Here is a 24,053-nt window from a genome sequence, read left to right on the forward strand (position 1 = left end):
CCACAACAACAGACCCACCATGTGAGCTCCACCGTTGTTGCAAGGGGTGACAGTGTCCACATAGTGCAGAGGAGAGTGTGTATTACACTGAGCGACGGTGGGCAGGTTAACATAAGACACCTCTATGAGAGGCTGGTGGTCAACCCTGGGAGCAGTAACCACCAGAAGTCTCGGCTCCACGAAGGTGCCCGGATGTGGTTAGTGACAGTTCCGGGAGTGAAGCAGCCAGCAATAGAAGTGGCTCCACGAGCAGCAGCAAACTTCAGCACAGCTCGTTCGCTGGATGATATGACACTGACATCAGCCGGATTTTCAACGGCAACGGTGGCTCTAGCTGCCAGCACAAGCTTCTCCCAAGTTCTCTTCAGTGTTATGTAGATACCATCACTTTTTCTTTTGTAGACATACTGTTCCACTTGAAAGTTGAGGTTGGTGCCACCAAGGTGGGTTCCTGCTGCGAAGAATTTGAGGACATCCTCCTCTTTCATTTGCAGGCCATCAGGGGCTCCCAACATGTGAAAGTTTCTCTCTGAGTTAGGACGGGAATGCAAAACGCCCTATGGACCCCTCCCTGGGCAGCGCATAAAGCGATTTCAGCAGTTTGATGAGCTATGACTTTCATTCCAAAGGTAAAAATCCAGACAAAGTTTGTTGTATGTATCACTTACTTTTAGTTTACTTGTATAATGCCACTTGCCCATCCCCCTCCTCTCTTGTCTCCTGCCAACGGCGCGGCATTTGACATGTTTGGCTAGGAGAGATACAAAGGGAGAAGCCGGGGGTGATTCTTTGCAGGATTTCTCTCCTAATCCCCAAAGTCTATCTTTTCTATCAGTTCTGCTTTGCTCCAGGTTCACGTATATACAGGAAATTGATGACAAGGCAGTGCTATCCCACGCCGTGCTTCAGAGTAGTGTGTTTATCAGCAGTCTGGCAGCCGGAGCTGGGGAAGCACATACTAGCTCTGCATGGCAGCAAACAGCCTCTGACTTGGGCAGTGGCATCCAGGAGCCGTCCCCCCGGGGCACTGGCATCCAGGCATTCTACGAGGTGCTCAGGCTGCCAGCATGAAGTCCAAATGTACTGCTTCTCCTCTTTTTTGCTCCCCGTGGAAGTTACATATCTCATAGCCTTTGTTCTGGTCCTGATACCACTTTTACCAGTCATTCTATTTCATTGTGTTCTCCTTCCAGAAAGGGAGCCGGTCAATTAATGAATCCTTTGATTATCCTAAATAACTTACCAATCTATATAATTCAAATAAACTGGATTTGTGAAAGGATAAAGCCAAGAGAATTATTCAGAATTATTTATTTTCCAAAGTATACAACATGGAATACTTTGATTTTTTTTTTTTAGATGTTCTGAGGTATTAAAATATAATGCTGAGTTAGGGCAACATTACACGCAGAAATGATGATAAATTAGTTTATAAAAACACTTGAAATGATCTAGATAAGGACAGCTGATCTTAAGTTCAGAGATAAGTTTATAAGGGCAATAAAAAATGGAAGTCCTATTAGAATATTAGCTAACAGTCAAATGTTTGCTTCTCTGTCCATATTCATATATGAACTGGTGATATGAGGTTGATGGCATCTGTTGGATTGAGGAACCTCAGAAATCTTTACGATGGGACACACAATCATATTATAATATATAAATGTATCAAATCAACATGTTGGATACCTGAAATTTTACACAGTTATATGTCAAATATATTTCAATATAAAAAAAAGATCAGACACATAAATGTTATTTGTTAACTGAGGTAAGATGAATTTTATTTCTGGTAATTAAGGCTTATAGACATATTTATTTATATACATATGTTTAATTTAGTAGTAATAAGGGGGTAAAGTATTCTTTGAATTTTCAGATATTTATTTACTTATCTTTCAACTTACAGATTACCTAAATTCTAACTTGTTCTCTGAGCTTTCATTGTGGCCAATTTGACTACTTCAGTCAGCACTTAGAAAGAAATTCCACTGAATTAAAACTGAGGAACAAAAGTAGACAGTGATATTTTTTTCCTGCTTGCTCCACTCTTTACCTTCTTTTGGAAAATGAAAAGCACATTTTGTGTATTTGTGTATTAATTTGTTCCTCCTGTAATCCATTCCCATGTGATTCTGCATGGAGTTTCCTTCTCAGCACCTTCCCGCTATGCCACAGGAGGGGGCATACAACCAAACAAAATAATCAAAGGCCTTCTTGTGAACTTTTTAGGCTACAGTTATAGGAAAAGATTCCTTTAATCTTGGGTTGTGAACTTAAGAGAGGAGACAGAGCCTGGACTCTGTTGGGGGCAATGAGTCTAGCTTTTATCCTTGCAAATATTTACATGGTGATTCGTATGTGAGCCATTTTTCTAAACACTGTGCATATTTCCAATATATACAATATGAACTCAAAATGAATTAAATGTAAATTTAATTTATAAAACTTCTAAGTAAAACCGTCTATAAAAAACCTTGTGAGGGGTGCCTGGGTGGCTCAGTTGGTTAAGCGTCCGACTTTGGCTCAGTTCATGATCTCGTGGTCTGTGGGTTCGAGCCCTGCGATGGGCTCTGTGCTGACAGCTCAGAGCCTGGAGCCTGTTTCAGATTCTATGTCTCCCTCTTCCTCTGACCCTCCCCTGTTCATGCTTTCTCTTTCTCTGTGTCAAAAATAAATAAATGTTAAAAAACAAAACAAACAAACAAAAAACCTTGTGAATTTCAGTTAGGCAATGATATCTCAGATACATTGCCCAAAATACTATCTCTTTATCTATCTATCATCTATCTATCATCTATTTATCTATCTTATCTGTCTATCTAAACTAACAAATTGGGTTGTCAAAATTAAAAATTTCTGCTCTAAGTATTCTAAATAAATAAAGATACTTAAGAAATTGAAAATTAAAGCCATAAGAATTGGCTGATAAGATGCTTGTATACAAATAACATCTAAACAACTATTAACTCATAAAAAAAACAAATAATAACAAAAAAGTTTTTTTAATGGCAATAGATTAGCACAAACACTTCACCAAAGAAGACATATAGATGGCAGAGCAGCATGTGAAAAGATGCCCAACATCCTTATTCATCTGATAAACCACATGAATATATCTCTATATATTTACTAGAATTTTTTTTTAAATAAAGTAACAACTCCAGGTAGTGGCAAGGATGCAGAATAACTGAAATTTTCATATATTAATGAAATAATCTCTAAATGACGCAGCTAGTTTGGAGAACCATTTGGCAATTTCTCTTAAAAGAAAATATTTACTTACCTTTTGACCCAGCAATCCAACTTGGCATTACTCGTAGGAAAACCTGTGTCTACACAAAAGCCAGTAAGCACATGTGCATAATAGCTTTATTTGGAATTACTAGGACTGGAAAAAAATCCAATGTCCTTCCAGTGATAAAGACATAAGTAAAATGAGGTACACCCATAAAATGGAATATTGCTCAGCGATAAAAAGAGTGAAGAACTGATTCATGCAACAAGATAGATAAACCAAAATGCATTATATTATGTGGAAGAAGTCATATTCAAAGTCTATACACTGTTGGATTCTATTTATATGACATTCTTGGAGTAGTCATCATATTGGAACAGGAAGAGAAGTGTGGAGTGGGGATTGATTGACATTAAAGGGAAAGCGGTTACTTTGGGGAAGAGGTGACAGAACTGTTATGTTTTGATTGTGGTGGTGAGTCTATGAAGGTGGACTTTTGTCAGTGTTCACAGAACTGAATACTTAAAGGGTAAATTGTACTGTATATAAATTATATGTTAAATTCTAAACTAAAGAAAAAAGAAGAGGACATTGGCCTCACTTGGGATTCATATCCATGCAATAAAATCTCATGTGGTCATGTGCCTTGGCCTTGCAAGGCATGGCAGGGAGGTGTGGCTTTTTGGAGGTGCTGTTCTTTTTGTTGGAGACAGTGTTGTGAGAGAGGGAATCACTTTCTACTTATATGTCACTATATACTAATTGTTTATTTACTTTTGTATATGCATGTTACAATTGACATTAGAAGTGTATAAAAGAAAAAATCTGAAAAGCTTCCAAACCTGGAAGCAATCAAAATTGTCTCAAACTATGAAACATATACCCCAAACCTAGTGAAATATCGATGAAATCAAGGGAGGAGTGCAAGAGAAAACACATATGTCTACAGATTTTGAGTGGCACAGAGTATTCTGTAAAAATAGTAGCAAGTGATAGAAACTTGTTGTTTCTCACCTGAAAATACAGAATTGAGAGATGAATTCCAAATGACTTCACAAAATGACCGAAGGATATGTGTTTGTCACTACGGTTCATTGGGTCCCCATCCCATCTGCTGCAGAAAGTTTCTAGAGTCACAAATAAGGCTGGAAGAAGCATACTTATTAGAAAATCCAGCCCTACCTCGCTTCTCTTCGGATTCTTGTGGAGTCTGGGCGGGGTATATACATGTGTTTAGGTTTGTGTATGGTTACAGATGGAGGCCCTGCCATTAGTTTCTGTCACCTGCAACCAAGAGAATCCTGATTGATACAAATCCTACTTTCATCGACTTTTTTGCCAAGGCATTTTCTTCACTCTCCAAGTCCTTACTCTCCTTTAGGGCTTGTGATTTTCCAAATAAAAAGCAAAAATGTTCTGCATATTTTTGGTTTATCTTCCCATCATATTCCTTTCATAAGGAATTTTCTGTGCACACAATTGAAGCAAAAAAATGAGGAAGATACAGGATGAGGAAACCGAAGATTAATATCTCAAAATATCATAAACTCATAATTATAAGAAGTTAAAGTGACTACAAACAAACCTAAAAATAAGTATGCAAAACATGGATGGCAAAACTGTAATGTATGAATAACAGCTGAAGTTAATACGAAATTATGCTTTTTCTTGGGGTGGCTGGTGGCTCAGTAGGTTAAGTGTTCAACTTTAGCTCAGGTCATGATCTCAGAGTTAGTGATTTTGAGCTCCGTGTCAGGCTGTGTTGACAGCTCGGAGCCTGGAACCTCCTTCGGATTCTGTGTCTCCCTCACTCTCTGTCCTGCCCCCACTTGTGCTCTGTCTGTCTGTCTCTCTCTCTCCCTCAAAAATAAATAAACAGGGGCGCCTGGGTGGCTCGGTCGGTTAAGCGGCCGACTTCGGCTCGGGTCATGATCTCGCGGTCCATGAGTTCAAGCCCCGCGGCGGGCTCTGTGCTGATAGCTCAGAGCCTGGAGCCTGTTTCAGATTCTGTGTCTCCCTCTCTCTCTGACCCTCCCCCGTTCATGCTCTGTCTCTCTCTGTCTCAAAAATAAATAAAAGTTAAAAAAAAATTAAAATAAATAAATAAATAAACATTTAAACAAAACCTAAAGTATGCTTTATCTTAAATATGAAGACATTAAGGAAAGGGCAATCCTCCTAAATTAATCTATAATTTTCTTTGTTCTTGGGCGCGGAGGAGAACTTGATGAGATGCTACTAGATTCACCTAAAAGATTAACTGTCTAGGAAAAAAAAAAAGTAAAGTTTCACTATCCCATTGGTTTTTAAAATCCTTACAAGCACTGTTATAAAGCAGTGGAAATACAGCTGAATACATATGGGGATTTAGTAACTGATAAAAGTGACATTTTAAATAATTATGAGAAATTATCTTATAAATTATATTTGAAAACTGGCAGGTGATATAGGGAAAATGATGCTGGATTTCTAATATTTACTTATGTAAGACTTTAAACTTCTAACTTTTAAATGTACAAATTTGAAACCATAAAAATACCAAAGAGAAAAATTATAGAAAATTATTAGGAGAGATTGTTTCCAAGTAAAAAACAACAAAAAACTACAGCTTTATAAGGAAACTTTGTTTGGACTGCATACAATTTAGTAATGTTTAAAGAATAGTGAGTATTATAAACCACATAACAGAGAAAAAAAAAAGAAATAAATACTTATCAATGTCAACTCCCCTAAAGTAACCTATGAATTTCGGGCTAAACAAATAAGAAAATCAATAAGTTAGCAAGGGATATTATAGTCATTTTCGTGGTTTTTTTGTGTGTGTTGTTTTGTTTTTTAAAACACTCAACATTTATTGAAATAAATGTGAGGTTACTTGTACAGATTTTTTGTCACATCTCATAGCATTTAAAAATGTTTTTCATGTTTCAATTGTCCCTACCAGCTCATGCCAAATTCTAATTACTTTTTAAGTAATAGTGAACTAATTAATTCAAATATAATACTCATAAGATCTAATTCTAGAGGATGCAATGAACTGGGAATGATATATTATTAAGAATTTTATTAAAGCCATTTATATTCTGGAAACACAATCCTAACATAATTATAGAAAAGTTCAATGAGAGCGAATGTAGCCTCAATTAAATAACAAACTGAGCTAAAAGGACACAACTTGGAATGAATTTAAGGGGAAAACACATCCAATATCTCGTTGTGCCTGTGGATGTTGGGGGTGTGGTGCCTGTTGTAAACGTGACTCAAGTCTGCACATCAGCCTCCACCTAGGGGTCCTCATAGCCCACCCCCTGGCTCCCCTGGGGACCTGAGGATGCAGAGATGCCTTGACCCTGGTGGGTCTCTGCCTTGGGCCTCATGTGGATAGCAGGTGCTAGCTACATGGTCCCCTTGAAGACGCTGGATTTAGGAGCACCTGGGTGGCCCAGTCAGTTAAATGTCTGACTCTTGATTTTGGCTCAGGTCATGATCTCAGGGTCGTGAAACTGAGCCCTGCGTTAGGCTCTGTGATGACACTGGCTCTGTGCTGACAGGGTGGGGCCTGCTTAAGATTTCTCTCTCCTTTCCCCTCTGCCCCTCCCCTGCTCCTACTCTTTCTTTCTCTCTCAAAAGAAAAGGAAAAGAAAAAAAAAAGAAAAGAAAAGAAAAGGAAAAGGCCAGATTTAAAATTCCAATCAGCCTTTTTTTTGCCCGTTGTGAAAATTTTCTTTCCCTGGATCCCTTGAGCTTTTCCTTGGTCAACAGAACTGCCAACCAACTTTCTTGAGCTATTTGCTCACAGAGCTAATCCACTTTACACAGAAAGAATGGTGCTTTCCATATTTTTTTTTTCTCCAGGTATTTGGCCATCTTCCTGTAGGAGTCAAGGGTTTGATGCTTATGGCTGATGTTTTTATATACTTTGGAAAATTTCTCCTCTATTTCTAAGCATTAAATTCTCTCCCCCATTGATTTTCTGTGAAGTTGCATTTCACAGGTGTTCAGGATATAGTTCAGGGATCTCTGGGGTTTCAGCTGAAACCTTTGAACCTTGCTTTAACTGTGAATTTTCACACTGCTCTGGTTGGAGACTTTTGATTTGAACTATAGGTAATTTATGTATTTGATTTTCCTCCTGTACTTTAAGAATGTTCCTTGTTTTCCTCTTAACAGTTTTTTAAAGGTAACATTTAAGTTAATATCATCAGTGAATTTCTTCAGCTAGACACCTGACTGATAATCTTGGCCTCCATTTTCTGATTTACTTTTTCTTTCCAATTTCCTGTTGCCATCAACATGTAAACTTTTATAAAGAGAGCAGATAAGTGTATCACTTTCAGCACAGAATCATTCCTGGAATTTAATAGGCTCTCTTTACCATTCCCAATCTGTTATCCTATGTGTTGAAGTTTTCAAACATTTTTTTCTGTTCCTTCAACTCTGCCACTCTTTCTGACCATTTAGCATCTTCCTGGGCACAAAGCTTCTGGCTTTCCTGACACTGAACACCTTTAAAACCATTAGCTATTTCCCTCTGACATTCTATAATCTTTTGAGATGACTTTAAGGTATTTTTGCTCTTAGTCACTTGGAATTGGAGGTATTTTGATGTCTCTTTGAGTGACACTCACTCTTTAAGGCTCTTTGAGTGATGTCTCTTTGATCCTCCAAGATCAGCCATCTTTACTCCATGAAGTGAGATTTTAGGGGACTTACTTTCTGTTCTTATTTGAGGAAGTCTCCCCCAGGGAAAAGGGAGACCTGTTCACTTGTTTACTAAGTGCAGGCACACACAGTGTTTGTACTTCCAGAGGGCTGGGCTCTGTTACAGGTGACTCGAAGGCTCTAGAGGCTTCTGTAATGGGTTTAATTTTCTCACTGATTTTATGATACTTTTTAACTTGGGCAGAAAATCTTTGGCTGGCTTATTCTACTTCAAAGTACACTGGCATTTTACTGTACAATCAAAACAGTACATATCAAAATTTTCAAGGAAAATTGAAATGCCCTGGAGCCTTGTGTCCATAATTCAGACAAGAGCAGCAGTTCACAATTGCCCCAGATCTAGCTGGAAGGGTGTTTCTGTGGCCTTCAGGAGGCCCTCCCTGGCCCCAGTGGGTACTTTGGCTCTGCTTCTGATCCTTAGCTTATGGGTTACAACTGCCTTCCCAGAACTCTGTGAGTTCTTCGTCAAACCATCAAGTCCTGACAATCAGGAGAGACCATTAGTGAGGCTGCAGGAGGGGTCCCTATTAAAAAGGTATTGCTCTCTAACTTTGTTCTGGGACTGCACAAGTGGGAAGCAGTTTTATTTGTACAGTACACTGGGGGAAAGGCCAATTACAGGCAAAACAGACTAGCCCATAAGCCATGAGCGTTCAAGGCTCATCTGGCCCCACATGAATCCTGGAGGATCCAAGCACTGCACACCTTAACCAAACCCATAGCACTGACGGTGAATAAGCTCATCTTTCCAGTCCTGGTGTTGCCCCTTCAAGAGCTTCCTGACCTGCGGCTTCTAGCTTATAAACAATATTTGAGGAAAGCAATGCAGATTATAAATCATCTTCCAGGAGAGCATCTTTTTTAAGATGACTATCCTCTGAAACTGACCATCCTATGAGGTTGTTATGTATCTTTTGACCTATAACCTGAAGCCTACACAGGTTAAATGGCTTTTTCAAGGACAAAAATCTTTGCAGTTGCAGGGTTGGATTCTGAACCAAAATCATCTGATTCCATGTAAAGTTAAAATATTGTTTTTGTTTGTTTCCTTAATGTGAATGCCTCCCACTCCCTTCTCTTTTTTTTTTTAATTTTTTTTTCCACGTTTTTTAATTTATTTTTGGGACAGAGAGAGACAGAGCATGAACGGGGGAGGGCCAGAGAGAGAGGGAGACACAGAATCGAAAGCAGGCTCCAGGCTCCGAGCCATCAGCCCAGAGCCTGACGCGGGGCTCGAACTCACGGACCGCGAGATCGTGACCTGGCTGAAGTCGGACGCTTAACCGACTGCGCCACCCAGGCGCCCCTCCCTTCTCTTTTTAAAACAAGGATTTATTAAATATTTTCTAAGGTCCAGTCCAGAAAAAATTCTATAATTCCTTCATTATTCCTTTTTTCTCTTAATATAATAGCAAATTGACCATTTTTTGTAATACGTATTATTTACCCATTTACCTAGCTAGCTTAATGGAGTGTAGAAAATTGTTATGTCTATTACCCATTTCTTCATTACTCTTAGCTACTAGATCTCAGGAGGAGCATGGAGCAACATTTCATTAAATACTAACTAATAACCTGCTTCTCCTTCTTTTCAAAATTTAGTTCAGAGGATTATGTACAAGAGAATCTTTTTTAGAAAGAATTGGAATAATTGTTATAAATAATTTAATATCTTAAAATAAATTAGTTGTATTTTTCTTGAGTGTAAATTTCTATGTATTTTGGTTATAAATAATAAAATATTTTGAAGGAGAGATTTTTATTTTCATGTTTTTATTTCTCTCATTTGCATTTGTAAGTCTGATAGAAGTTATTAAGTCAAATAAATTATTACTGTTGAGCGTTTTGTTACTATGGTTTCAGACCTCCATTTTTTATTAATAGAACTCCAATGGGGGGATGAGCCTATCTTACTTTAATAATTTACTTCGTTTAAATTACCAGACACATCAAAAGCCAAAACATGTAAAGACTGTAACAGAAAGTAAAGTCTAAATTTTTAACCAAATAATCCTTGATCCCTTTTTTTCTCTTCACTGCTCTTAAAATCAGTGAAAATAACAAATCCCAAGGAATAAAATTTGGGGTTTGCTTTATTACTACGGAAATCCCTCATACAGAAAAAAAAATCTTTATTTCCAATGGAAAAACAAAGTTGAATTGTTCTAGATTTGATGCATTTAGGATATCCTTTCTCTCTTTTACTTCCTTAATTGTATTCATGTTTTTATCTGTTGGTTTCAAACATCCCCACAGCTCCCAGCTCCCATTTCCTCTGCAGGATTTTAAGCAATTTGAAGTCAGCCTTTCAGTGACTATGTCTTCTTTCCCTCTTGTAGTCTTTCTTCCCCCTGGACCTATCAGTGCTTTGAAAATAGTAGAAGTTTATTCAATGTCTACTGAATAAACGGAAGGGTTGAACTACTCCCCTGAAACTAGAGCATTTTCCTTACATCTTAGAGAATATCTTCTACTTTTGCAAAATGAAAACAGGACTAACTGAAGCATAACATGGGGATGTGGTGAGTAGGGGTTTAAGCGGAGGGTAGGTATCAGTGGGGATCCCTAAAACTTGCTCTAGGGTGGAGCTTAGGCCTCCCTAAAAGATAGGACTTAAGTTTCCGGCTCTCCCATGGAACAGGGTTTCTGTGTCTTGCTCAGAAACTGTCCCCTTTTTCTTTCATGCCCCACTCAGGTAAAAATGTCATTATGACATAATAAAAGGTATAAGCATTTGGTGTTCAATTCTGTAAGGGATCCTTCATCCTTCCTTTGTCTGATTAATTTCTCTTTCCACTCAACTGGAAAACAACTCTCCCAGGAGAGATTAGTTTTTTTCTGTCTCTTTCCCCTCCAGTATATGTGTGTGTGTGTGCATGTGTGTGTGTGCGTGTGTGTGTGTGTGACTTTTTTTTTTTTTAAGTATTAGATGTTTTAGGTGGTTGGTCTTCTCTAGTTTGCTTTAATTTTTATCTTATTAACAATAGAAAAGTAAGATCACTTTTATTTTTATACTCCTCTCTAAGCGAGGTAGATGTTATTAGAATAATATTGAATAATATTGAATAACTGAAAAGGATTGAGTACACTTGGTACCTGGGCCACTCCACAGATAAGGGAGGTCATGGGCAGGAGGAACCACTCCTATCTCCAACCTCCCAAGTGTTTGCCATAGGGAATTAGTGACTCAAAACCTTAGGTCCTTGAGTTTATAGTACTTAGGTATATATTAATGGAATGTTTTTTCTAAGTGACTGCTTTCTTTGTCAAATTTCATTTTTCAAGAGAGTTATATGGTATAAATCATTTTAATTTAAATTTTCTATATAATTCCAAAAATCACAAGGCACCTCTTCTCAGTTGAATCCACTTGTTGACCCAGGTCATGCCTAATTTGCCTTTGTAGAGAATGCAGTAACTGCTACTAAAGGTAACACTTATTTTTCAAGAATGCTTTCGTCAATGAGAAATTCTGCCGCTCACTTTAATAAAGCTTTTATGTTAAGTAAACAGAAAGATATTCAGAAGTGCTAAATATACTTTCTTACTGTCAACATATACAATTTTAGAGGAGCTTTTCTTCTCCAAACACAATAATTAATTCAAATTAAACTCTTGGCAACTCTTTTGAAATGGACTGTATTACATGCAGTGTTGTTTTGTTATATTCTAAGGAGACTGAGATGGAAAAAGAAAGATGAATTATATTTTAGAATATAATCTTGTAAAGCTATAAGCCTCTACTGGTAGCATTTTTTCTGTGCATGATTCTTTTTTTTTAAATTTTTTTGTTTACATTCATTTATATTTTAGAGAGAGAGAGAGAGAGACAGAGCGTGAGCAGGGGAGGGGCAGACAGAGAGAAGATACAGAATCTGAAAGAGGCTCTGGGCTCTGAGCTGCCAGCACAGAGCCCAACGTGGGGCTAGAACCTATGAATAGGGAGATCATGACTTGAGCCAAAGTCGGATGCTCAACTGACTGAGCCACCCAGGTGCCCCATTCTTTTTTTTTTAAATTTATTTATTTTGAGGGAGAGAGAGAGAGTGCATGAGAACGAGTGAGGGAGGGGCAGTGAGAGAGGGAAAGAGAATCTCAAGTAGCCTTCATGCTGTCATTTTGCAGAGCCCAACGTGGGGCTCCATTTCACCAACTGTGAGATCATGACCTGAGCCAAAATAAGGAGTTGGTCGCTTAACCGACTGAGCCATCCAGGCACCCTGTGCACAATTCTTAAATATACAAATCAATTAAAATTTTATAAATGTAGATGCCTGTAACCACCACATAGATCAAGATACAGAATATCTTTAGCACCTCAGGACCCTCCCTCATGTCCCTCCTTATGTCAATTCACAAAGGTAACCATAATTATAACCCTCATCATCATGAGTTAATTTTTCCTGTTCATGAATTTTATATAAATGGAATCATATGCTATTTTCTCTTTTGAGTTTGTCTTGTTGAACATCATGTCTATTTTATTCACTTAAATTGTGTGTAGCAATGGTTCATTGTTGTTTTTATTACTGAGCAGCATGAATACTGCACAATTTATTTATCCATTCTACTGTAGATGGACATTTGAGTTGAACTCAGTTTTGGACAATTATGAGTAAAAGTCCTTGTACAGGCTTTTGGTGAGTATAAGAACTCATTCTTGTTGGAGCACATTCCCAGGTCCAGACTTGTTGGGTCATAGATATTTTTAGTTCCACTATATAGCCACATAATATATCTTTGTTTTTTTTTAAGTTTATTTAGTTTGGGTGGGGAGGGGCAGAGAGAGATGGAGATAGAGAGATAGAGAATTCCAAGCAGGCTCTGCATTGCCAGTGCAGAGCCCAACTCAGGGCTCGAGCTGATTAACCATGAGATCATGACCTGAGTGGAAACTAAGAGCCAATGGCTTAACCCACTGAGCTACCAAGGTGCCCTTAGCCACATAATATTTCAAAGTGGTTGTACCAACACACATATCCACAGCAGTGTGGAAAAGTTCCAGGCATTCCACGTTTTCACTATCGCTTTGTATTGTTATTTTCTTGTTAAACAATCTGTTGTGTGTATTGATACATTATTGTAGTTTTAATTGGCCCTTCCCTGATAATTAATGTGTTGGGCACATTTTCGTATGCCATTGACCAAACTAGTTCTCATTGATAGCCATAGTTATGCAAAAATTCCACTGGCCTTTACTTTTCTTAGTAACTCTTAATATTCTTGTCCCTGTTTCCTTTTTGTTACCTTTTGTCAATCTAAGCCTAGATTTGCTAAACTTAAAAATCACTGTGAGATGGACCCTGTCATATTTCAGAGTGCAGGAATCAAAGTTTTTTAGAACAGAAAATGACTATCTTTGTGCTTGTGGTCTGACTGTTGTTAATTTTTTTTTTTTTTTAATGGGAGGCTTGGGCCTAAATATAAATTGTCTATCTTTTGGCAATAATGACAAAAAAACAAAAAGAAACAAAGAAACTAATTGCTTTGTTTGCTTTCCTAATAGCATAAGGAAAATTTTGCAATTTATGTCTTATTAGAGATGGTGCTTTTTTTTTATAATGGCTAAATATACATTATTAAGATTGGAATGAGTTGCTTTTAGACATAAAGAGTTCCCATCACTAAATATATTCCAGCAGAAACTGATGACCATCTGCCAGAGAAGAAGAATACATCTTTGCACGTAGACTAGTAGTATTTTAAGTTTCCTTCAGACTGTAAGTTTTTTTTTTAATTCTAAAATATGGAAATCCTTCATGGCACAAAAATTTGTCATGTGTTTGTTTGTTTGTTTTTTTTTTAAGATGCTCACTTTTCATTAGCTTACTTGATCATGACAGATACTCCTAATGGTACATTGTAGAAATTTTATTTTTATTTTATAGATGAAGAAAACAGGGTCCTGAAATTGTTCCAGCTGGTTAGTCTACAAAGTGGCAGAACCTGGAAGAGGTTCCAGTTTCCCTGGCACTGGTCCTGGTTTTCAATTACTGCATCTCTGGGGCTGGAGTTTATAACCTCAGAGAACAGGAGGAGCAAGCAGACGTACAGTGCAGGTGCAAGAGTTTACTCATATGCTGTTCATTATATACACATTCCTGTGGAGGATTCATAGGAGAGGGAATATACAGTGTTGGATGAGATTGTACAGGGAACGTAATGTAGGGTGAAGTTGAAAAGTGGTAGCTGCAATGAGGTTTTGGGTTAACACGAGTATCTCAGGAGCCCTGGGAAGGATCAGACTGATAGGAAATACAATGAATGCACTATTAAGAAAAGATGAGTGCACAGATCTCTATGGTCAGGTGAATGACATCATGTGAGTGTCCCATTGACTGTGTATTGTGGCCAAGAGTGAGACACAAGGTGGAGGCTGACTGGACTTGGGAAATTCTCAGAACACATGTTCTGTATGCCTTTTCTCCAAGGTTACAGAGAATGTAAATAACAATGACGAATCCTTAAAAACATAAGAAATTGGGGAAAAAAGCAAAAGCTACTTACGATTCAGCCAAAATACTGTCTTTACACAGACTTTTAAATCAGGTACCTTGAATCAAAAAGTCTCAAATTTTAAGTATGGGCTTGATAACACAGCAAAATATATTGGGCGTTGTGTTTAATTGTAAAATTCACTTTTCCCCGAGAAACTCTCATGTGCTGTGTATACATATTGAAAACCAGATGGAAAATCCTGTCCATTTTTTATTGTCTTCGGTGTGGCTTGTGTTTTATCACTTGCCAAGTCATGGCCACCTGTGGCTCTGTTTTGGCCGCTCTGAGTTTAACAGGCCAGACATTCTGTTCACAGGAAGGGCCTCCTGAAGCCTAACTAAAAAGCAAGTAATTCACATGACCAAGGTTCTGATAATAAGGATTTGCTGAATACATAATTTGACGTGTTTTGCTTTGAGCCGACGCTCTATCCAGTGCTTTTGTTGGCATCACTGCCAAAGACTTTTGCACACAAACAATTAGTAGCAGGTCGTTTGATTTTCCACACAGGAAACCCAGCACAGAACAGCCAGTCCTCTAAAGATATATCTTCTCTTTTCCTATTGTTTTCATTCTGTTAAACTGTAGCCATTAACACATTAATGGACCAATTATTGGTCACAGGACCTTAGGGGTGTAGCACTCATAGTCCCAAGAATCTCCCTAAACTTAGATCAAGGGCCCTTCAGAATCTCCTAAAGTACAAGATTGGCCAAGATGACTCAGTAAATAATCTGACCAGATAGTGTAGAAGCAACACCTTGGTAAGATGCTTAACTGGTTAGTTCTTGTAGAAGATTCTAAATGGTGCCATATTTTCATATATTTTTGGTAGTTTGACAAATGTCCTTACATCGTAAAATGGTTTCTTCTGTACTTTGAATGCCTATGGTAAATGTGGCCTGACTTCAAACACAAAATTTAATCAGCCATTTAACTTTGAGAGAAGACTATTGAATGCGCACATCTCAATTATCTTTACCTGTAAAATGAATGCACTGCAGAATTGATCCAGAAGATTCTTTCAGAGGTTCTCAGTTTGGTCTGCCCGTGGTATTCACCTGAGAGGCTTTAGGAAATGCTCTTGCACATGCCTGACCTCTGGAGATTCTAATTTAATGGTGTGGTCTGGTACAAAGCTGGACTGGTAGATTATAAAAAGTTGACTGCACAGCAGAATCACCCAGGGAGCTTTTAAAAATCAATGCATAGTCTGCAGTATTTCTTAATACTTCCCAGGTAATTACAATGTGCTGCCAGGGTTGAGAGTTATTACTCCAAGACAATATCATCTGTCATTTGACAAAAAATATTAAGAAGCTATGTGGATATGTTGGTGATACACAGTGTATGCATGTAAGATTGCTCACACCATCTAGGCTGATTAAATTTTGTAGCCCTACATAACTCTAAGCAAACATGCTCATTCATCCATTTACTCAGAAAACATTTACTAACTACTCACTATATACTGTGTTCTTTACTAAGTACTTATAATCATGTTTATAATGTTACCACTTGCATTAAAAAATTTCTTGAAAACACAAAATTTAAAACAAATGCAATACTTTACATTATGGGCCACAATTAAACTTTATTTCCAGATGAAGAAGTTCATGAATATATGTCCTTTAAAAACTAATGCACAGTGTGCATAAACAACAACTAGAAAATGAGCATAATCTTTGAGTTAGCAATTCTACTTAGAGCAATTTATCTTAAAGTACACAGAGGTATTTATGCAGGGATATTAATCACATCTTTTGAAAGCAGCTCCAAACACAGAACATGCACTATAAATTATAGTACAGCTACATAAGGAAATATTTAGTCATCATAATTATAAATGTGTAATTATTGACATAGAAATATTTTCATGATAATAAAGTCTGGATGAATGTATATTAAAAAGGTAACTGCTTTCCATTGTAGTGGGGTTAGGTATATTTCAATCTGATAATTTTCCTTTTACTTATTTGTAATTATAATTATTCTACGATGTATTACTTATATTAAGTTTCAGGGGGTGCCTGGGTGGCGCAGTTGGTTGAGCGTCCAACTCTTGATTTCGGCTCAGGTCATGATCTCACAGTTGTGAGATCGAGCCCTGTGTAGGGCTCCATGCTGGATGTGGAGCCTGCTTAAGATTCTTTGTCTTCCTCTCTCCCTGTCTCCCACCTTCTCTCAAAAAACACCAAGTTTCAGAAATGATTTTGAGAAGAAAACTAAGTTAAATGCTAAAGCCAGTCTGGTTCTAGTAAGTCTTTATTTGGCATTCATTTTTTTGTTTGTTTGTTTTACAAATTTATAAAAAGCCCATTAATTATTTCCTGAAGTGTTTTATAATTTTTGTTCTGACACACAGAGACAGGTGTTAGGAGTTTTCTGGGATAGCCCACTAGTCCAGTGAGCTAGCTGGGAATTTAAGAGATACTGAGAGAAAGAAAAGATTTATCGTTCTAACCATTGTCTAATGTATACGAAGTAAAAGTGACCCAAAAACACCCCAAAACAAAAAACATTATAACAAAAAGTTATAGGCAGAACAATACTTGCCCCCAAAGATGGCCACATCCTAATTCTCAGAAGCTGTGATATGTTGTGTTGCCAGGTTAAGGTTACAGGTGGAATTGATGTTGCTAATCAGCTGACCTTGCAGATGTGGCATGTTTTGGATGATCCAGGTGGGCCTAATGTAATCAGGAGAGTCTTTATAAACAAAAGAGGGTGGAGTTAGAGTTGGAATGGGGCAGTGGCAGGGGTGGGAAAGATTTCCTCTGCAGCTACCAGCTCTCAAAATGGAGGAAGGGGCCCCAGGCCACAGAATGCAGGCAGCCTCTTGGTGCTGGAAAAGTAAGAAGATGGATTCTCTCCTAGAGCCTCCAGAGAGGAACTGACAACACCTTGAATTTCCCCTCAGTGAGACCCATGTTGAACTTCTGACCACCAGAGCTGTAAGTTAACAAATCTGTGTTGTTGTTGCTCATTAAGTTGGTGATAATTTGTCATAGCAGCAATAGGAAAGGGATGCCAATCTTATCGAATGCGTAATGTGAAGAAAAAAAACAACCTTGAAATCCTCATATTTTGCCTTGGAAGTTTTTCCCATATCTTTTTCTGCATTTGCTCCTCTCCCTCTGGTTAGAGGAAAGTTCTTCCTACTGTCTGTCCTATTTGTGGCTAATAACAGTGATGCTGAGGCAGTGGTGAAGCCGAATTTGATTTTCGTATAAAGCTGGGAGAGGTATGAAAGAATAGAAGGCACACTATAAAGTGCAGAATTAAGAAAGGATAGACAGTAATGACGTGGATTTAATTTAAAAAGAACTCAAAAGAATGTTAGTAGTGCCTAAAAAGGAGTTATTCTATTTCTTAAAATGGAAGCAAAGAAAGGGGAAACCCACAAATGTTAATATGAGAGTGAAAATTCAAAGTCATCTAGGCTAAGGAAATTAGCTTCATAATGGCTTACAGACAGGAAAAAGAAAATGTATATAATTGTATACATTTATACAATTTTGGGATTTTGCTTGGTTGGTTTTTCAGTTGTTGGATGATCAGGAGGTTTAGCAGTGGCTATAAGGCCATGATGGGGGAATGCCAAAATGAGACACTTGAGCTCAATTCAGTAGCTGTCACCTGTACAATGGGACTGGGGGTGCAACCTGTAAGGAATGTCTGCCTGGGTAGGTCCATGTCTGCAAAGGTGGCAGTGACTTGTCTGAATCAGAAAATAAGAGCTGAATGTGAGGTAACATATTGTCATCTCGTGGCTGTGGCTGAGGCAGAAGCCTGGGAAACTGACAAACCATTCACCTAATGATACAGGTAAGTGAGATTTCAGTGGCCTTCATTGCTCTGTTTATTACTGAACTAAGTAATTCCCAGAACTGTGAGACCAACTCTCCTCCCCTTTCCTAGGAGCTAGGAGAGGGAGGGGATAAGGTAAGTGGAGGTTAAAAATAAGGAGGGACAAGTAGCTAGCAATACATTTAGTGAACATCCTTGTTAACAATTTTGAGGATAGTGCACTGACAACAATGGGCTATATCCCACAGTTTATTAAGACGTTGGATTATTTAGTAAATATTCTCAAGTGCATCCAAAACCAGTGTAATTTTTAAAGAACAAAATACTCAAGTTCAGAATAAAGTCTGAATTACTTTGAGGAAAAAGCACAGCTTCATAAGCAGGGTAGTAATTTGATGTGACAGAACCTCCAAGAGACATTTTAGCAACTCCTTGGCCTTTAAGTCTCGAATGCGTGACTTCATGATTAGAACTGATCCTGGAGTCAGATGGATGCATGGCCCAACCTACACTTTGCTACTGTCTACAATTAGAAACTTGTCTTGCTAAACTTAACTGATTCTTACATTTCTAATCACTGAAATGACTATGATGCAATCGTAATTTTAAGACTGATAAAATAAAAGCAAACACCTGTAAAGTGCTAGTTGTACCCTGCACACTTAAATTAACTCATTTTATCCTTAGAACAGCTTTATAAAATTGCTACTGTTCTTACTGTTGTATTACAGATGAGGGTCAGAAGTACACAGATGTTGAGTTGCCAGATATTATACGTTTAGAATGTGTGAGAGCTGGAACGTGAACCCACAGTGTTGCCTACAAACTTCATAACATTCTCACATTCTCACTGGACTGTCATGAAGTGTTAATTAGATAAGCGTGTGTATATAATCATGTCTTCCCCCTTTCATCTTCCTTTGGATCTTTCCCTACTTCAAATGATTTTAAAGACCAAAGGGGAAATTTTACCACCATCTTGTGTGGAACTATTCCTGGGTATACGTGTTTCTCTTTACATGTTCTAATATTAAAATATAATTAAACATAGACTAAAAACTTGCTTCCATAGGCTTTCTCAACTTTGCGGGTGGGCGATTGTGCTGTGCATTGTAAGATGATTAGCAGCTTGCCTGGCCTCTTGTCCTCTACCTACTAGGGGCCCTCCAGTTGGGACAAACAAAAATGTCTGAGGACATTGCCAAATGTCCTTTGGGGAACAAAATCAACCACCATTAAGAATCGCTGCTCTAAAGCAAGAAAAATACAGTGTATCTGTTGGGCAGAACATTGACTGTTAGAAGGTTAGTTGTTGAATGCAAGTTGGTGAGAAACTACTTTATGATAAATTTACTTTGCAAAATCTTACCTTGTACTCTTCTTTATTTTTAAAAAAATTTTTAGAAATTTTTAAAGTTTATTTGACAGAGAGAGCCAGAGAGAGAGACAGACAGACAGACAGAGACAGAGAACAAGCAGGGAAGGGGCAGAGGGAAGCAGACACAGAATCCAAAGCAGGCTCCAGGCTCTGAGTTGTCAGCACAGAGCCATATGCGGGGTTCGAACTCATGGACTGTGAGATCATGACCTGAGCTGAAGTGGGACACTCACCCAAATGAGCCATCCAGGTGCTCCCTTGTAATCTTTAAATAGCACTTTTTACTTTTCCATACTTGGTGGGTGGAAATGTAACTTTCACCCTTAAATATAAGAGAATTATATAAGGGAAATTAGGGTAATGAAAAATATTTCTTTAAATTACTAGGGTAGCAGCTCATTGACCAACAAAGTGATTTGGGCATTGAGAGTTAGTAACTCAGCTACCTCCTTCTCATGTTTTGGAGTTAAATATGAAGGGATGTATCAGTGATAACTTTGGCAAGGCATATAACCATTGAGTTAAAGTCAGGCTTTGTTTGTATACAGCAGAGAGTAGATTATATTAGAGATGCTGTTTTCATTATTACTAGAAAAAAAAATGGGTGTGTCCCTATTCCCCTCCCCCGGTTGTTAGAGTTCTCTCTTTAAGCACAGTGCCTGAGTCCTAAGAATGGAAAGACCTCTAGACACAGGGTCCTAGATAAGAGCACTTTCTGACTCAGAATGTGGAATTGAGGGATGTATTTTTATCTACACATGGTAGGTTAGAGTCTCCATTTTTTTCCCCTTTAAAAAAAAAATGCTTGGCAAAAAGCCTTTCTTATTGGAATGAATCAAGACGGATGTTTAAACAAGAAGTCATATTGCATATCATAAGTATAAGAATTGGAACACAAGTTGCATGATGGGAAAATTGGCACAAGGTTATGGAATAACAGTGAGAAACAAATGTTGGTGAGGATTGATTAAAGAACATGAATAGAAGAAATACAGAAAATTCTATCCATATATGTGGTACCTATATCAGTAATTTATCTGGAAATTTATCTCTCATAATAAAAATGAATTCACAGCACTTATGAGAGATCTTAACACACCTTAGGAATGCAGTATATGTTAGCATTATTTTTATTATCTCTTACTTCCTGACTGATGATGATAAGGATATTGAGATGGGTAAAATGAATATGATGGGTTAGCAGAATCTAAGTGTGAATACTGGACTCTAAAAATTGCAGACAGATCTAAAAGGGAGTGAGATTACAAAAATAGTTTAGGGATATATAGGAAACAAAATGCATGTGGGGAGAAAAGAGGAAAAGGTAGAAGTGAATGCACTAAGTGGGGACGCACCTGAGATCATTTGGGATAGAGCTAGGGAAAGAGTCAAGTACAAAAACTTTGAAGAAAGGGGAGTTTAGAATAATAGGATCATCCTTAATGTCGATTATTCACAAGGCAAAAAACTTAAAAGTAGGAAACTTTTGCAAGAGGGGAGAAGGAACTTTGTTTTAGACAGCTTTAATTAGAAAATAGTTCTTTGAACAGTCTCGTTGAAAATGATTCTGGATGATCTCCCATAAACCTACATCATTAGGAACAGAAGGTTTCTAGGAAGCAAAATATTTTAAGGGATTACCAATATAGTTGATTAGATTTACTTGGATTTAATATGTTCACACTCTTTTGGTGGTATTAGTTGGGTCACTGGATTTCATTCCTGAGGAAAATCTGTGGTAAGGCAACAGTAATGACAGTCAGGACTAAAATGCCACAGGAGCTTGCAGCAACTTTAAATGTCAACCAATACAATGTGTTGAAACTTGATAACTGGAGGACTCCAAAGGCTAAAGCTTTACATAAAACCTTTAATGTCAGGAAGTAATATATTATGAAATGTCATTCTTTGATTTTTATGGATGAGACAACTACAAAGTTATTTTTAATAAGATAGTCCTCAAAATAACAAATATTTCAGTGTTGCTCAGGTTCATTAAAATTATGTTGAATTTTATTTAATCCCAAATGGGATTTTAAAAAGGATACATACTAACTTCATTATGTAAATATATATAACAGTAGAGGGTCTTGTTAATGGTAAAAGAGTATTTTCATAGGTGGTACGAGAAGTATGTGTGTGATCTACATACCCACCTCATTACATACTTTGGGGGGGGACGCCTTTGTGGCTCAGTTGGTTAAGAGTCCGACTTCAGCTCAGGTCATGATCTCAGGGTTTGTGAGTTCAAGCCCCATGTCAGACTCTGTGCTGATAGCTGAGAGCCTGGAGCCCATTTCAGATTCTGTGTCTCTCCCTCTCTCTGCCCCTCCCTCCCCTGCTTGGGTTCTGTCTCTGTCTGTCTCTCTCTCTTTATAAACTTGGAATATTAACATGTTAATAGAGAACAAACACTTAATATTAAACTTCATATAATGTACTTCTGTATAGGTACATTCAGAGGATGTACCTTTCTAATCTCTAGAGGGCTGTTTTTATTGCATGAAAATACATAAAAATGCCTGGTGAGAAATTCAACAGTTGTAGTGACACTAGGGCTTCTTGAAGAATGCCAACTTCTCAATCTAGAAGAATCTTCTAGAGTTGAATGTTATAAAGCATTTCATAAAATTTTTCCAAATTGATTTAATTAGTTATGCCACGAGGGCCCCTTGGCCTTGTGGACCTTTATTAACACAGATCTTACAACAGAAATTAGATGTGGACAACAGAAATGAGCTCATTAAGTCCAGCATCATTGCAGAAACTTGGCATAAAAATGAGTGAAAACTTGGAAGTAGAAGGAACATGAATGAGAACATGTTGGGTGATTGGTTTTATTTTTTTAATTTAAAATGTTGACTCAAAACTTACAAAGTAGTTGACGCGTGGGGCAATCTAATCTAAAAAGTGGTATAATAAGGTCATCTAGCAGGTCTTGCTGGTTGGTTAGTTCCAACATACTCATTTCCTTGATTTGATAGTGACATCCTGAACAACACAGCTTTCTATACATGAACTTACTGGAGATAAATGTCAACCCTCATCTGAACTATAAATGCTGGGAATTTGAATGTGGAAATATCTATCAGACAATTTTGTTAAAAAGTAGAAGTCTGAGGTGAAACAAAGTTCATGGAAACTGTTATGAGATGGACTTACTGTGATAGAGAAATTATGTGCTTTGAGTTGTACAAAACCTATAGGGTTTTTGACAATCTGGCAAAAGGCCTAATGGTTGCTATGCTCCATTATAACAATTTTACTGCAATCAGTAATGAATCATAATACATAATTTCTTATCTTTTTGTAAGGACTTGTCTAATATACTGATAAATATGGCCAGGATAACAGTAAGAATAGTGTAATGAAAAAACGTTGCATAAATACCATCCAGTTTTGGACATGTCAGTAATACCTTGTTTGGTCAGAAATCTCTGTTGCCTACTCATTCTACAAATATTTTAGGACTCAGATTTATGTAAATCAGACATTTTTACTTGGAATACCATTAGCTGAAATCAGTAGTTGAAGAACTGGCTGAACAGTATTTCTGCTGAAATGGCACAGGAAAATTTGTATGGTTAGTGGCTCAAGGCTAAAGAGAATCAAACACACAGCTGTGGGAAAAATGATACCACAGTTCCTAGAAGGACAGTGGTAGGGAGTGTGGAAAGACTTGCTGATTCCACATCCTCCTTGGGTGGAAGGTGAATGGTGGGGGTGGTTACATGATGCATAATGTGAAGATCAGTAAGGAATGAGGCTTTGTCTCCTCAAACAACAATCAATGTGGAAAAGTAAGTCTAAATAAGGAATATTTAAAATTGCAGAACCTTGTGCCATTTAATTACAGCAAGAAGGTTGGCAGTTAATTTATCTTCTTAGATTTTGTTACTAAGCGTACTGGCGGGAAAACTTGAGATGCATAGAAACCCATTAAATCCATTCATTTAACTGGAGAATTTGTGGAAAAGTATACAGACAGAGAGGTTATGTAAGATAGCCCCCAAAGTATATATTTTTTAAAGCAGATAGTGGAGCAAAACAGAAAAGGCTCACTAGACTGTGATTCCATTTAAAAATTTAACCAGTGGATAGTGACCAAAGGTCCTGGTGCTGAGTAAGTAGTTTTGTAACCGGTCCATCTACATTGTTTTCAACTGGGATTTGACACTGACTATCTAGGAGATAGAATGCAAAAGATCGATCTTCCAGCAAGTTGTGGCAGTAAATATCACACTGACCCATTGGGGTTTTCAAAAATGTAAAAGGCAAAATACACAACTGGTTATGTTTTTCTTCTATGTACAATGAATTCTATTAAGATGATCTTCTGTTCTTTACCTCTTGAATAGCCATCTGCTTTAAAACAGATTTTTAGTCCATTTGTCTAGTCTATATCCG

General features: G+C 37.6%; 1 long non-coding RNA gene across 1 annotated transcript; it reads left to right on the top strand.

Annotated features, from left to right (window-relative positions):
• Positions 1–499: 499 nt before the first annotated feature.
• LOC122213487 lies at positions 500–17,414 on the top strand. The gene is made up of 3 exons (XR_006199539.1): positions 500–629; positions 13,849–14,019; positions 17,336–17,414. It is a non-coding gene; the product is annotated as an uncharacterized LOC122213487 (long non-coding RNA).
• Positions 17,415–24,053: the final 6,639 nt, after the last annotated feature.

Source organism: Panthera leo, chromosome A2, assembly GCF_018350215.1.
Source record: "Panthera leo isolate Ple1 chromosome A2, P.leo_Ple1_pat1.1, whole genome shotgun sequence".
In the NCBI taxonomy this organism is placed as follows: domain Eukaryota; kingdom Metazoa; phylum Chordata; class Mammalia; order Carnivora; family Felidae; genus Panthera; species Panthera leo.